General features: G+C 41.3%; 1 protein-coding gene and 1 pseudogene across 2 annotated transcripts in view; both read right to left on the reverse strand.

Moving 5' to 3' along the window:
* LOC311287301 (GTPase IMAP family member 8-like) overlaps positions 1-15,231 on the reverse strand; it is a 446,844-nt gene that overhangs the window by 293,243 nt on the left and 138,370 nt on the right. The window lies entirely within an intron of this gene.
* LOC311290313 (interferon-induced very large GTPase 1-like) lies at positions 243-14,941 on the reverse strand (annotated as a pseudogene). Its single transcript has 4 exons — positions 14,848-14,941; positions 14,113-14,712; positions 3,169-6,810; positions 243-1,530 (listed from the first exon to the last, which is right to left on the reverse strand). The product of its transcript is annotated as an interferon-induced very large GTPase 1-like (transcript).

Here is a 15,231-nt window from a genome sequence, read left to right on the forward strand (position 1 = left end):
CAAACATTCCATTCAATTGTAATATGCAAACACTTCAGATCAATCACGTTTAGCAGGAAATTATTAAAAGATTATTAGATATGGTGCAGTCAATATTAAAATGTTTTATAGTTAAATCATTAAAATGTTAATTATAATTTTAGAAATATCTTTTAATTCCAGTGCGATTAAACATGTACAAGTGAAATCTACTACAGCTCAGACTCTTCACATTACTTCACAAAAGATGTTAATGTTGAGTGTTAAAGTTTGTTTAGTAAAGTTCAACTTGTGCTTCATATATTCATATTTTTCCTTGGAACTGCATGTTTATATTGTGTTTTGTAAATAAGTGTCTTAAAATGTGCTATTTTGCTCTATTATTTCATATATTTTTCCAAGCTCTCAATAGCATCCTCTTTTGTGAGCTTTTTCCATTCGTCTGGAATCTCACACTTAAATGTTTTTCTGTAGCGTTTTTCCAGATCTTTCTGGAATCTGCACACAAACCACTTCCAGTAGTTCAGTTCAGAGAGATCAGGGTTGATGCTCCAGTCTGCATAATCTCCTCCTGCTCTTCTGTAATATTTGTATGGAAACCACTCATCAAATGCACGAAAGCGTTGATCACTTGTCACTAAATTTGTGCAAATATTAGCACAAAGTTTCTGTGATGTTGTGTAAAACCATCCATTAATTCCATTCACTCTGTGGAAAGGAACACTGTGATCTTCATCATGGTCTTCTATGGTGTTGGTGCAGATGGCTTTACAGAACGGACACTGAACCCAACAACACTGACGTAAGTGATAAATCAGAAGCTCTTCTGGCCTGAACTTGAGGTCCAGTTTTTCATCAAATGCATTTGAGTTAAAATCTTTACTGATGTCAGATATTATAGCAGTAAGTTCTTTTTTTATCACATCTTCTAGGAGGCTGAAATCATCAACATCATCATGTTTGACTCCACTGAGGTCTTTTTCAGAGAAGATCAGCTCATCTGAGAGCTTCTGTGTGAAACTCTTCAACCACAGACCAACATCTCCTCTGTTCTCTTCAACATGTTCAGTAGATTCATGTGCAGCTTCCATGATCTTCTGCTGCAGGAGTTTAATGTTCTCCTCCATCTTGGGTAAAACACTGACACTGAAATTATCAGTGATGTACCGTCTGACTTCATGTCTGATGAATCTCTTGAAGTGATCTCTGGGTTTATGAATGTAGTTCATGTATTTGTGATAATTTTCTTTTTCAGCCAGTTTCTTTAGGATGTGTTTTTCCATATTTGATCTGTTTCCTTTCAGTGACGGACAATTTGATCTCATTTCATCTGCCAGATCTCTAGCAGTCTTCTTGTAGATGCTCTGCTCAATGGGCTCTTTAATTTTCTGACAGATGATCTCACCAAAAATGGCAGCTGATCTTGATTCATGACAGTATTTCTGGAAAATACTATAGTACTCTTCTCTCTTCTTTTCAATATATATTTGAGGATCATTCGCTTCTCTGAACTTTATCTGTTGATCAGTGATCATCTCATTTGCTCTCTTACTGTGTTAAACAGTTTAGAAGCAGATCTTCTAGAAGTGGTAAATGCTTCACTTCTCTCTGGGAGTTTTCCAAACTCCCTGAAAACTGCAGTTGTCAAGCCCCTCCTGAAAAAGAGCAATCTGGATAAGACCATATTAAGCAACTATAGACCGATCTCAAATCTTCCTTTCATAGGCAAGATCATTGAAAAAGTTGTTTTCAATCAGCTGAACAAATTCTTATGCTCAAATGGATACTTTGACAATTTTCAATCTGGTTTCCGACCGCACCACAGCACAGAGACAGCGCTCATAAAGATAATAAATGATATTCGCTTAAATACTGATTCAGGCAAATTATCGGTGCTGGTACTACTCGACCTCAGTGCTGCATTTGACACTGTTGATCATAACATACTTCTGGACAGGCTGGAAAACTGGGTGGGGCTTTCTGGGATAGTCCTAAAATGGTTCAGGTCATACTTAGATGGGAGAGGTTATTATGTGAGTATAGGAGACCATAAGTCTGAGTGGACATCCATGACATGCGGAGTCCCTCAAGGCTCAATTCTTGCACCACTCCTCTTCAACCTGTACATGCTTCCAATGAGCCAAATAATGAGAAAGAACCAAATTGCTTACCACAGCTATGCAGACGACACACAGATTTACTTAGCCCTATCGCCTAACGACTACAGCCCCATTGACTCCCTGTACCAGTGCATTGATGAAGTCAACAGTTGGATGTGTCAAAACTTTCTTCAATTAAACAAAGACAAAACTGAAGTCATTGCGTTTGGAAACAAAGATGAAGTTCTCAAGGTGAACGCATACCTTCACTCTAGGGGTCAAACAACTAAAAATCAAGTCAGGAATCTTGGTGTGACACTAGAGTCAGACCTTAGTTTCAGTAGTCATATCAAAGCGATAACAAAATCAGCATACTATCATCTAAAAAATATTGCAAGAATTAGATGCTTTGTTTCCAGACAAGACTTAGAGAAACTTGTTCATGCTTTCATCACCAGCAGGGTGGATTATTGTAATGGACTCCTCACTGGCCTTCCCAAAAAGACCATAAGACAGTTGCAGCTCATACAGAACACTGCCGCCAGGATTCTGAGCAGAACCAGAAAATATGAACACATCACACCAGTCCTCAGGTCTTTACACTGGCTCCCAGTTAGATTTAGGATTGATTTAAAAGTATTATTATTGGTATATAAATCATTCAATGGCCTAGGACCTCAATACATTGCAGATATGCTCACTGAATATAAACCCAACAGATCACTCAGATCATTAGGATCATATCAGCTAGAAATACCAAGGGTTCACTCTAAGCATGGCGAGTCCGCTTTTAGCTATTATGCCAGCCGCAGCTGGAACCAGCTTCCAGAGGAGATCAGATGTGCTCCTACTGTAGTCACATTCAAATCCAGACTCAAAACACATCTGTTTAGCTATGCATTTAATGAATGAGCACTGTGCCAATGTTCGTCCGACTGTTTGAACTGTACTGTATTTTCTGTATAAACTGTTTTAATTATTCTTATTCTTTTTATTATTTTAATTTCTTCTATGTAAAGCACTTTGAATTGCCACTGTGTATGAAATGTGCTATATAAATAAACTTGCCTTGCCTTGCCTTGCCTCTTACCGATGGAAAGAACCAAATCCATGAAGAATTCATTCTTGAACACATATTTCACTGATCCTTTCTGGTGTTCTTTTACTCTTGCCTTGATGTAACGTGTGAGCTGTTGGATGTAACTGATGTTGTAGCCCATCTTTGAAATGTTAAACGACTGAATCATTCTGTCTGTCTGCAGATCAACATCTGTGATTAATGATCTTATTTGGGATTCATCCTGTTGTGATAAAATGTTACCAAGTGTCTTTTTAGCTGATTTGTAGGCTCTTCCCAAAGTTTTTTTAAATACACGGGATTTTTTTAACTGAACATAATCTGAATAACTCTGCAAGGTGAAAATATCTCTGCTCTCCTCCAGGTGATCTACAGGAGCACTTTGATAGATGTCACTGAGGATCTTTCTCACATCTCTCATTATGTCAATGTCTCTGATTGGAGGATTGTCTGTGATGATTGTTTTCATCCACTGTTCCCAAAACAAATCAAACTCTTTCTTCAGCGTTTCTTTATCATTTGCTTTATCTTTGAGTTTTATGGCAAGATCTTTGCTCTTTTCATAGAGAGTGTTTTCATGATGTGTCCTCTGAGCATCTATCTTTTTCTTCAGGTCTCGCTGCGTAAGAATCTCGTTTAATTTCCTCTTTGTTTCTCTCACAATGTTTTCCTGAAGCTCTTTGATTTTGTTTTCAAATGACGTTTTCCACTGAATCAATATATCTTTATCTTTGTCTTTCTCAAATAATTCTGACATTGATTTTTTCACTTCTTCACTCGTCGTCTTCATTTCTCTTTGAAGATCTGTATCCTCAACCTCATGAATTGCCTCATTTTCTATTTTGTTATGTAGTTTATTTTCAGTTTCCATCATGGCACTGCGAAGACTCCAGGACCACTTGCTGTATTCAGTCTCCAGTTTCCTGTATGCTGAAATCTCCAGAGAATTTCTGAAGCTGAAGATGAATCGTTCATTCAGTAAAGCCTCCCAGAGATCTTTAACACGATATTTTAGGTCTATCAGCATCATTCCATGTGAGTTTGAGTCATGAGACATAATAGTCTTCTTTAGTTCTTGAATGTTGTCACAGTAGTTTGGGTTTGGTGGTGCCATTGGTGGGCTTCCCTCCCAGAACTGAGCAAAATACTTCACATCATACTGAACATCAAATCTAATGACATCACTGAAACATTCTTCATCACAGACTTCCTCTTTAGCAGCAAGTTTTGTCATCTCATCCAGTTTCTCCTGCAGTCGTCTCCTTCCCTCCATGTTTTTCTCTCCAGCTGTGACGTCTGAAACGTTCTGATGCACAAACACACAGCTGGGATTCAGTCTGACCTTCTTCATCCTCAGGAAGGCCTGAACAACAATCTGAAGAACATCCTGCATCTCAGATGGGTTTTCTCCAAAGATGTTGATCAATGTCAGATTTCCAAGACCAACAACAAATGTGGCCAATTCATTATCATGATCTCTTGTTGATCTTCCAGCCAGTTCTAGAGCACAAAGACCCTCAGTATCAACAACCAGAATATAGTCAAAGTTCATCTGTGTCTTCATCTCGTCTGAGACTCTGACCAGCTGCATGAAAGCTCCTCTGGTGCACCTGCCAGCACTGACGGCAAACTGGAGCCCAAACATGGCGTTCAGCATGGTGGATTTCCCAGAGCTCTGAACCCCTAAAACTGATAGCACAAAGACCCTGGTCTGATCTCCCAGTTTCTGGGTGAGTTGATCTAGAACAGCAGAGATCCAGATCACAGGAACATGCCCAGCATCTCCATCCATCAGCTCCAGTGGAAATCCAGAGATCATCATCTCTGCTGCAAGACTCGGGAGAGAAGAGAAGTGAACCTGCAGGCCTTTCTTTTGCTTCTTCACAGATGAACATGATTCATAGATCTGACCGATCTCCCTCATGATGTGCTCCAAACCAAAGGCTGCAGCCTGAAGATCCTCAGATATTCTCTCAAGTTCAGTTTGTTTAGCTTTGAGTTGTTCAGATTTTTCATGTTTCTTTTTCAGTTTTAAGACTGTTGACCACTTTTCATCATATTTGTGATGTAGAAGAGAAAGGTCAGCTGATGTATATTCACCCAGAAGGATTCCGAGCCATTTAATGAAAAACATCTTATGTTTATCATGTGAGTACATTTGTCTTATGAAGAGCTTCATAAACTCACTGATGCCAGATTTATGCTGCTGTTCACGGATTTCCTTCATCTCTGTTTGTTTCCTTCTGATGTCCATTTCTATATTTTCTCCTTGAGGTCGATGTAGTTCTTTGTTCTTCTTACTCCACTGATGCCACAGTTTACCCTGACAGGGCAGAAATGATTCTTTGATTTCTGTCAGATCTTTCTTCTTCAGTAAATTCACCATCTGTTGTGCTGCTTCTCTTCCTCTCCTGCAGTCTTCATCATCTTCCTCATCTACTCTGATGTCTGAGTGTTTGGACACATCTTCAAGTCTGAAAGTGGAAGATGATTCTGAGAGACAATCATTTATCGCTCTTCTGAGTTCTTTAGATACATCTGACTGATTTCTGTCTTTCAAACCAATCTTGTATTTTCCTCTCCGTATCTTATTGATGGTTGACACATCCTCAGTAAGAAGAAAAATTATTGGATTTCTGATCTTGGACAAGATTTGTAACTTTGCAGCATGTTTGTTATTCTTGTCCAATTGTGGAAGAATAACAACATTGACTGAGGCCATTTCAAAGAGGATCTGCTGCTGTTTCTCATGGTCTCCTGCATCACCGTGTAGATTACAGAATGCAACACATTCAGTGAATGTGTCTGTGTCTTTCCCAGAGGGGCAGAACCAGGCAATCTCCACCACTCCATCCATCAGGACTCTGGATCTGCTGCTGCCTGGGCAGTTCCTGTGGAAGAACGTGTTGTGTCTCTCATTGATCAGACTGTTCATCAGCTGAGACTTGGATGAAGACACAGAGCCAAACCTGAAGAAAAACACCATTGGAGTTTCTGCCTTGTAGATCGGCTTGGTTTGACTGGTGATTTTAAGGTTGGTGTCTCTCTTCTTCCAGCTCTTGTTAATTTGTCTGAATGTCCAGAGAGGAAACTCAATCTGTTGTGTGAATGGATCAGGAACAAGCAGAGGCAGAGCGTACTGACACTGAGACAGTTTAGTGACAATCAGCTGCTTCAGGAGACCGTCAGCACAGTGAAATATGGCCATCTGAACATCCATCGGGTGAATTCGCTCAGATTGACTGTTTCCTTTCTTTGACATAGACATTTCATCAAAAATATCAAACTCATCTTCAGATGAGTCTTTGTCTTTTTGTTGTGTGTCATCCTGTTCATTAGTCTGTATAGTTTCAATATATCTTGCTCTGTAGTTCAACATCAGTAGTTTTTGAATGAAAGTTTGAATCAACTCCTCTTCAGCACAAGACTCATGGAACTGTAATGAATGTGCAGTTATCCGAAGAACATCTTCAGCTCTCAGTTTATGATCATACCTGCCTTCAAGATGAAGTCTGTCAAAGAGTGTTTTTAAGCCTGTAAGCATTTCTTTTTCTTTATGTTGATCTGGTTTTGCTCTGTCTGTTCTAAGCTTTTCTGTAGTTCCCTGTGGAAAAAAAATAGACATTTTTTTGTGTGAGTTCATCATTATTGTTTCTCAATTTAAACAGCTGTAACTTTTGATCCCTATGGTGAACACTCACCAAAGGTTGGTGGATTGCATAACTTCCTGCATTTTGATCTTTTCCAACTCCTTCTGGTGTTGTGATCCTGAAGCGCCATGTACGTGTCATTTGTTTAGATGCCGTAAGAGTTTGGACAAGGATGCTATGTTTCTTTACATTGTTAATTCTGTGTTGATCACAGGGATGTAACCTACAATCCAAGAATGTGAGTGCATGGGCTGTTACTGTTACTGTAGCTGTATCACACAGTGTTTCTATTCCACTCCTGGATTACAGCAGAGGTATGAGCGTTAAAATGTTAGGTTTGTCACAGTGATAACATCATTGTTTAATCATTGGGTTATCTAAAGGATTGTGTATTTTGAATATTTACGATATTAAAGGTGCATTGCGCAAAAGTCTGAGTTTTCGCAGAACTACGCCCCCTCTGGCGGCAAGCGAAACTGCAACCAGAGGTGTGCACGCTCACGGACCACACGCACACGCACGCTTGCACGAGCACGAGCTGGTCATAACCCAAGGAGCATCAGCCGCACAAATTTTTTGTTTACAATCATAATGTCTTCAGAGGTAATAAAGTTTTAAATCTGCAAGTAATTTAAAATATGTGAAAGGAAAGGCAATTGAGTAAATAACACACTTATGTGTGAGGGAAAAAATGGGGGTAGTAGAAAACTTCGTTTTTTATTCCCATCTATCTCCATGTTGAACTGTGTTATGTGTTTACTGTATCCACTTATGACTATTATTATGGAAACACGTTCATGAACAATATAAGTTATTACTTTGTAAAAGCTCAAAATAGTAATCATGATACCATACCATACACAGTCGGTCAACAAAGTACACCCAAATGTCTCAAGGTAATAAACAATCAAGTGGCACTATGACGTTACCATAAAAGCCAAATAGGCTAACTTAATCCGCCGAAGATTTGCGGGGGTTTAGCCTGTTTTATTGATCAGCTAAGTAGCATATTCCAATAGCAATACATCGTAATTAAGCAGTAATTTGCTCAAAATTTGTGTCTAAGTATCTAACTTATATATCAGCATTTTATATCACAATCATTCTGAACCTGATCACTGACAATGGTAAGTTAGTAAAACCTATTCCGATTGTACATTTATCTAGCTTACGCTAAAGCATTACACATTTTATGGATCGTCATTTATTGTCATTATTGGCCGTATCAGACATTAGAGAATGGGATATATCTTACCTTTTTTATCAAGAAAAAAGCCAACTGAGGATCCCGTTTGAGCCCTAGAGCAGACCGGAGATCTCTCCATTTGTTGAAAGCCTTCCCTATGTTTACTCTCGTCTTACCCCGACGCCTGTCTGACTCCAATTTGGACCTTTTGGTTGCACTAGACAAAAGTTCTCTTTTTTTTATCTGACGTGGAGTTTGCGTTGGTGTTTGAAATGAACTACAAGCCGGTCTCTTAGAATCCATTTTCTACGGAGAATGGCGGCGTCGGCGCATACACAAACCTGCCAGACATATGAGCGTGCCGTGAACGCGCATGACGTCACGCCCAGTCTCAGATTCCGACCCGAATCCCTCTTATTTATTTTACTGTACAGGATTATAGAGGCAATCGCAGTGATCAGAGAAGGGCTCATTCAGCCCATCAGGCAATTGTTTAAGCATGTATGGGTTAGAAAACGGGTATTTTTAACATGAAAAGTTGCGCAATGCACCTTTAAGTCATCTTCATTTATATAGCGCTTTTAACAATGTAGATTGTTTCAAAGCAGCTTTACAGAGATAAGCGTATAATTTAAGGTAACAGAGATTGTTTCGGCTTTACAGCAGAGTTAAGTTATTTCCATCTAAAGTTAGTTTTGATTTATTTGCTTCCGTCGCAATGATCATTTGTTATTAAATTAGGGGCCGCTAAGACGACACCATTCTCTCTACACAGACTTTAAACGCGAACCTGTGAGAAACACTGATGGCGTTCACATGCGCATTTAGAATGGGTTCTATAGTTATGTGCGTTTGAATATATGCAGGTTTGGAATTCCCTACAAGTCAAGCCTAAACAAAGTACTTGTCTTTCCCTATAAATTTTGATAAAGAATTTTATTTTATTTTGTTGCTTTGGGGTAGGAACGCGAAACGGATTTTCCCGACAACGCCTTATCTGTAGAGTGGTAGTGGGATCCTCCATAGGGAGAGACTAGTTGGCACTTCAGCACTGCGTTGTCATCGGTCCAGGCGAAGGTCCTTCGTCAGATCTGGATACGGCCTGGATCCGGCAGGCTGCAGGAAAACCTCGGGATAAACACAGACACTAAAATTAGCGTAGATGCCATTCTTCTCATGATGTAACGAGTACATCAGGATTTTTGGGAAGTGTTCCCGGTTCCGGCTGACCTAATCTATGCAGCCTAACATTAAATTATAGAAGTCTATAATGTATTATGTGAAAGCTAGGGCAAAGAGATGTGTCTTTAATCTGGCTTTGAACTGACAGAGTGTGTCTGCTTCCCGGACAATGGTAGGAAGACTGTTCCAGAGTTTTGGTGCTAAATAGGAAAAGGATCTACCGCCAGCAGTCGATTTTGATATTCTAGGTATTATCAACTGGCCGGAATTTCGAGATCGCAATAGACGTGACGGACTATAATGCGTTAAGTACTGCGGAGCTAAACCATTTAGTGCTTTGTAAGTGATCAGCAATATTTTAAAATTGATGCGATGTTTAATAGGGAGCCAATGCAGTTTTGACAGAACCGGGCTAATATGGTCATGCTTCCTGGTTCTGGTAAGAACTCGAGCTGCTGCGTTTACGCTGTGTTGTGAAGGCCTTAGGCCTTAGGCCTTAGTTTGAGTGTTCATGCGCTAGCGTGCATGCAGCCTGTTGCAGTTACCCTGACATTCATCGCCTTATTTTGAACTTTTAAACTTTCGTTGATATTTCACATGTGTGATTTTGGTCTATATGTAACGGAGGCCAGCTAGTAGTTGCTGTGCGAGTAAACCTCACTCCTCTGATCTTAATAGGCGCTCTAGCGACAGACGCTAGAGGCTGCAGTCTTTAGCCTCCTTGTTAGAGCACCTGACTATCATGCCGGAGAACCGGGTTCGAGACCCGCACGGAGCGGGGTGAGAGGGGTTACATATACATAATTTAAACTAGACTCTCTCTAATCATGCAATTTGAGAGAGTTCTGGTAAGGCACGGAACTGTTGCGCAGCAACTTCATGGCCACTTTGTTTACACCCGGGACCAGCTGATCGCGCTAAAGCCGACCGGGGCACACAGGCCCACAGACATCCCCACTGAGATCTGGAGGAGGACACATAGAGGTTGCAGAGGAGGAACGAAACGGCGAGGGAAGAGAGAGGGGCCAAACAACAGAGACTTAGGAGAAGGAGATTTCAGCCGTGTCTCCCCTCTCTCATCATGGGCAACATGAGGCCACTGGCTAATAAGATGAACGAGCTAACAGCGTTAGCCGGGAATCAGAGTTCCGGGAGTGTAGTTTAATGTGCTTCACGGAGACTTGGCTATACTCGGATATCCCTGACCACAACGTTTCCATCGACAGCTTTCAGATTGTTCGGGCTGACAGGGATTGACCAAGAGCGGTAAGCGTAAAGGCGGGGGGCTTGAACTGAACTGCTTTGCTGTGGAACTCCGGCCATATTATCTGCCATGGGAAATTACACATGCCATCGCAGTTGCTGTTTACATTCCGCCCTCTGGTAACCCAACGTCGCCGTGTAACGTTATTCACTCCGCTATTGTTGAACTTCAGACTCAACACCCGAGTGCCCTCATAGTGATCTCGGGTGACTTCAACCACGTCACTATGAACAACACACTAACCAACTTTACCCAGTATGTGAGATGTCATTCTAGAAAGGAGAGGACCCTTGACCTGCTGTATACTAACGTTAAGGATGCATACAGTTCTTCCTCCCTCCCCCCACTGGGCAGGTCAGACCACAGCCTGGTTTATATCAATCCCTGCTATGTGCCTCTGGTGAAAAGGCAGCCTGCGACCACAAGGACAGTGAGTAGATGGTCAGAGGAGGCCTATGAGACACTTAAGGGATATTTCAAGGTGACAGACTGGGGTGTACTCTGTGAGCCACATAGAGAGGATATAGATGGGCTTACTGAGTGTATCTCAGACTATATACATTTCTGTGTTACCCAAACAACAAACTGTGGGTAACAAGGGACATCAAGGACATTCTGAATGCCAAGAAGGAGGGCTTTTAGAGACGGGAATATGGAGGAGATGAAGGCCATTCAGGGGGACCTGAAGGTGAAGATCAGGGAGGCTAAGGAGAAGTACAGGAGGAAGCTGGAGCATAAACTCCAGCAGAACAACATGAGGGAGGTCTGGAGCGGCATGAGGAACATCACTGGTTTCAGATCGACTGGCAGCAGAGGAGTTGAAGGCAGCTTGTACAGGAGATGAACCAATGAACTTAATCTGTTCTTTAACATATTTGTGTCTCCTGCCCATCCCCCAACTAACTCAGCTGCTGTCTTACCTCCAATCCAACTACTCCCCCCTCCTCCTCCTCCCTCCTCTGGGAGATCTTTACTCCCCCATACTCCAGCCCTCAGGTTAATAGCTCTCTCCAGCCTGATGACTCCTTCTCTCCCCTTCCTCCACCTCTGATCTCTGTGTACATCACTGCTGACCAGGTGAGAAGACAGCTGAGGAGACTCCACTCTAATAAGGCTGCAGGTCCTGATGGTGTCCGTCCTGGAGTGCTCAAAGCCTGTGCCTCCCAGCTGTGTGGAGTCCTTCATCATGTCTTCAACCTGATACTGAGTCTCCAAAGGGTCCCTGTGCTCCCAATAACTCCAAGGACTACAGACCCGTGGCACGGACCTCCCACATTATGAAGACCCTGGAGAGACTGGTCCTGGATCAGCTGCGGCCCATGGTCAGACATCCTGGACCCACTCCAGTTTGCCTACCAGCCCCGACTGTGAGTTGAGGATGCCATCATCTTCCTGCTCAACCGCATCTACCCCCACCTGGACAAGCCGGCAAGCACGGTGAGGGTAATTTTTTTTACTTCTCCATTGCTTTCAACACCATCCAGCCTGGATTATTGACTACCTGACTGGCAGACCACAGTATGTGTGCCTGCAACACTGTGTATCAGACAGAATGGTCAGCAACACCGGGGCCCCGCAGGGGACTGTCCTCTCTCCCTTCCTCTTCACTATCTACACCACAGACTTCAACTACCAGTAACAGAGTCCTACCATCTTCAGAAGTTTTCTGATGACTCTTGTGGTTGGATGTATCAGCAAGATTGACGAGACTGAGTACAGAGCTGTGATAAGGGACTTTGTCACATGGTGCGAGCAGAACCATCTGCAGCTCAACGTGACAAAGACTAAGGAGCTGGTTGTGGATCTAAGAAGAGCAAAGACACCAGTGACCCCTGTTTCCTGTGGACCTCCACAAGGCTGGAAAGGGCTATGGGGAAATTGCCAAGCAGCTTGGTGAAAAAAGGTCCACTGTTGGAGCAATCATTAGAAAATGGAAGAAGCTAAACATGACTGTCAATCTCCCTCGGACTGGGGCTCCATGCAAGATCTCACCTCGTGGGGTCTCAATGATCCTAAGAAAGGTGAGAAATCAGCCCAGAACTACACGGGAGGAGCTGGTCAATGACCTGAAAAGAGCTGGGACCACCGTTTCCAAGGTTACTGTCGGTAATACACTAAGACGTCATGGTTTGAAATCATGCATGGCACGGAAGGTTCCCCTGCTTAAACCAGCACATGTCAAGGCCCGTCTTAAGTTTGCCAATGACCATTTGGATGATCCAGAGGAGTCATGGGAGAAAGTCATGTGGTCAGATGAGACCAAAATATAACTTTTTGGTCATAATTCCACTAAACGTGTTTGGAGGAAGAAGAATGATGAGTACCATCCCAAGAACACCATCCCTACTGTGAAGCATGGGGGTGGTAGCATCATGCTTTGGGGGTGTTTTTCTGCACATGGGACAGGGCGACTGCACTGTATTAAGGAGAGGATGACCAGGGCCATGTATTGCGAGATTTTGGGGAACAACCTCCTTCCCTCAGTTAGAGCATTGAAGATGGGTCGAGGCTGGGTCTTCCAACATGACAATGACCCGAAGCACACAGCCAGGATAACCAAGGAGTGGCTCTGTAAGAAGCAGATCAAGGTTCTGGCGTGGCCTAGCCAGTCTCCAGACCTAAACCCAATAGAGAATCTTTGGAGGGAGCTCAAACTCCGTGTTTCTCAGCGACAGCCCAGAAACCTGACTGATCTAGAGAAGATCTGTGTGGAGGAGTGGGCCAAAATCCCTCCTGCAGTGTGTGCAAACCTGGTGAAAAACTACAGGAAACGTTTGACCTCTGTAATTGCAAACAAAGGCTACTGAACCAAATATTAACATTGATTTTCTCAGGTGTTCAAATACTTATTTGCGGTTGTATCATACAAATAAATAGTTAAAAATCATACATTGTGATTTCTGGATTTTTTTTTTTAGATTATGTCTCTCACAGTGGACATGCACATACGATGACAATTTCAGACCCCTCCATGATTTCTAAGTGGGAGAACTTGCAAAATAGCAGGGTGTTCAAATACTTATTTTCCTCACTGTATAAATAAATATTTAAGATAGATTTTTATTTTAAAATTTGACCAGTTGGTTGTAGCTGTTTGTTTGTTTTTGTTTTTGTTATTTACAGTACTATCAGACAGCTTGTGTAATATTGCTCATTTATAACTGCTTCAGTATATTATAATAATAAAATAATTTAAGTTGTTGTTATTGTATGTACAATAGGTGTTTGTCTTAATCTCAAAGAATGTGATTACTGCTCTTTGGAGTCTGGAGGGCTTTTTGAAAATTGTTGTTGTTGTTGTTTTGCCATTTTCACCACTAGAGGCAAGTATCTGTTACTTACTCTAGGTTTTGTTTACCTATAATAATTATGATCTTTTGTTAATTCTAATCTAAACTGAGGATATTCATGCAATTAAGATTTATTGAATCAATTTATCATCATGGTCTCTATCAACAAGCTTTACCAACCGATTTAGTCACTTACATCAGAATCGTAGTTAGTAGTTTCTAAAAAGGGTATTTAACCATATAACATTTCTCACTGATATATTATAAAAGCCTTTTTACCCGCATGTGTCTATAATATCATAATAAGTCAATCTTAGACCAGAATGTTTGATTACAGTTTGGACTAATCATGAGAAATAAGAATGAAGAATCTGTTTTTCTTACCACTTTCACATTCACTCTTTTGTGGCTCTTCTCGTCTTTCTCCAGTGTAGCGCTGCTGATTGTTCTCATTAATCAGGTGGTCAATTTTCTTCATCAGGTCTCTCATCTCTGATTGGTTGTTCATCATCTTGTTGCAGGTGTGATATCTTCCTCCGCATTTCTCCAGCAGCTGCTCCAGAACAGGGTTTTTCTTCAGATCATCAATTATAGAGTCACACTCTTCTTCTCTCTCATAGGTGAAGAGAATCATCACAAACTGAAGAACTCTGTCACCAAACACTCTCTGAAGCCATTCCAGACCCATCTTATCAGCATCTGTTAACTGGCCCAGTCGCACAACAAAGATGAAGGCGCTGATTTCATTTTCATGCACTAGTTGACCAATGTGATGATCCACAGATTCCAGGTAAAGTTCAGCCTCATGTAAGTCAATCATGTTGATCACAGAGACATGATGTTCTGATATCTTCTGCTGTACAGCAACAATCTTGGATATTTCAGCATTTTCAATATTAGTTTTTTGTTCTCCTAGTAAAATGTTTCCATGTCCAAACTGGACTGATGAAGAGTTTCCAAATAACACAACAGACAGATTGGGATCTAGAATAAACAGCAAAGAACTTTTCTCAAAATAATCAGAATTCAATCTGAATTCATAGAATACAAGAACAAAACTGAAAATTTAATGATTCTTCTCATTAATGTTTGGGTTCAGTAAAAATTGTGTTTTCCTACCTATGTCACTGTGTGATGAGTGAGATGGTACATGAGTCTTGATCATGTCTGCATGGCCAACAGGTTTGGAGTTGTTCTTCTCTTCTATTGGCTGTTCAGAAAGATTAAAAAAAATATTGATATCTACTTATAATGATTGTATCATGATCTAAGTGGCTATACACTCAGTGGCTACTTCATTAGGCAAAACCTTCAAGCCCTCAGAACGGCACAGATTCTTTGTGGTGTAGATACACAAAGTTTCTGGAAACATTCATTAGATTCTGGTCTATCTTGACATTATTAAAAATCAATCACTCAATCAGCTGCTGTAGATTTATCTGCTGCCCATTGTGTTGAATGTTGACAGCAATGAAGATGAGTGTGGACTGTGGCCATAAAGGG

This window comes from Rutilus rutilus (genome assembly GCF_951802725.1).
Source record: "Rutilus rutilus genome assembly, chromosome: 1".
In the NCBI taxonomy this organism is placed as follows: Eukaryota; Metazoa; Chordata; class Actinopteri; order Cypriniformes; family Leuciscidae; genus Rutilus; species Rutilus rutilus.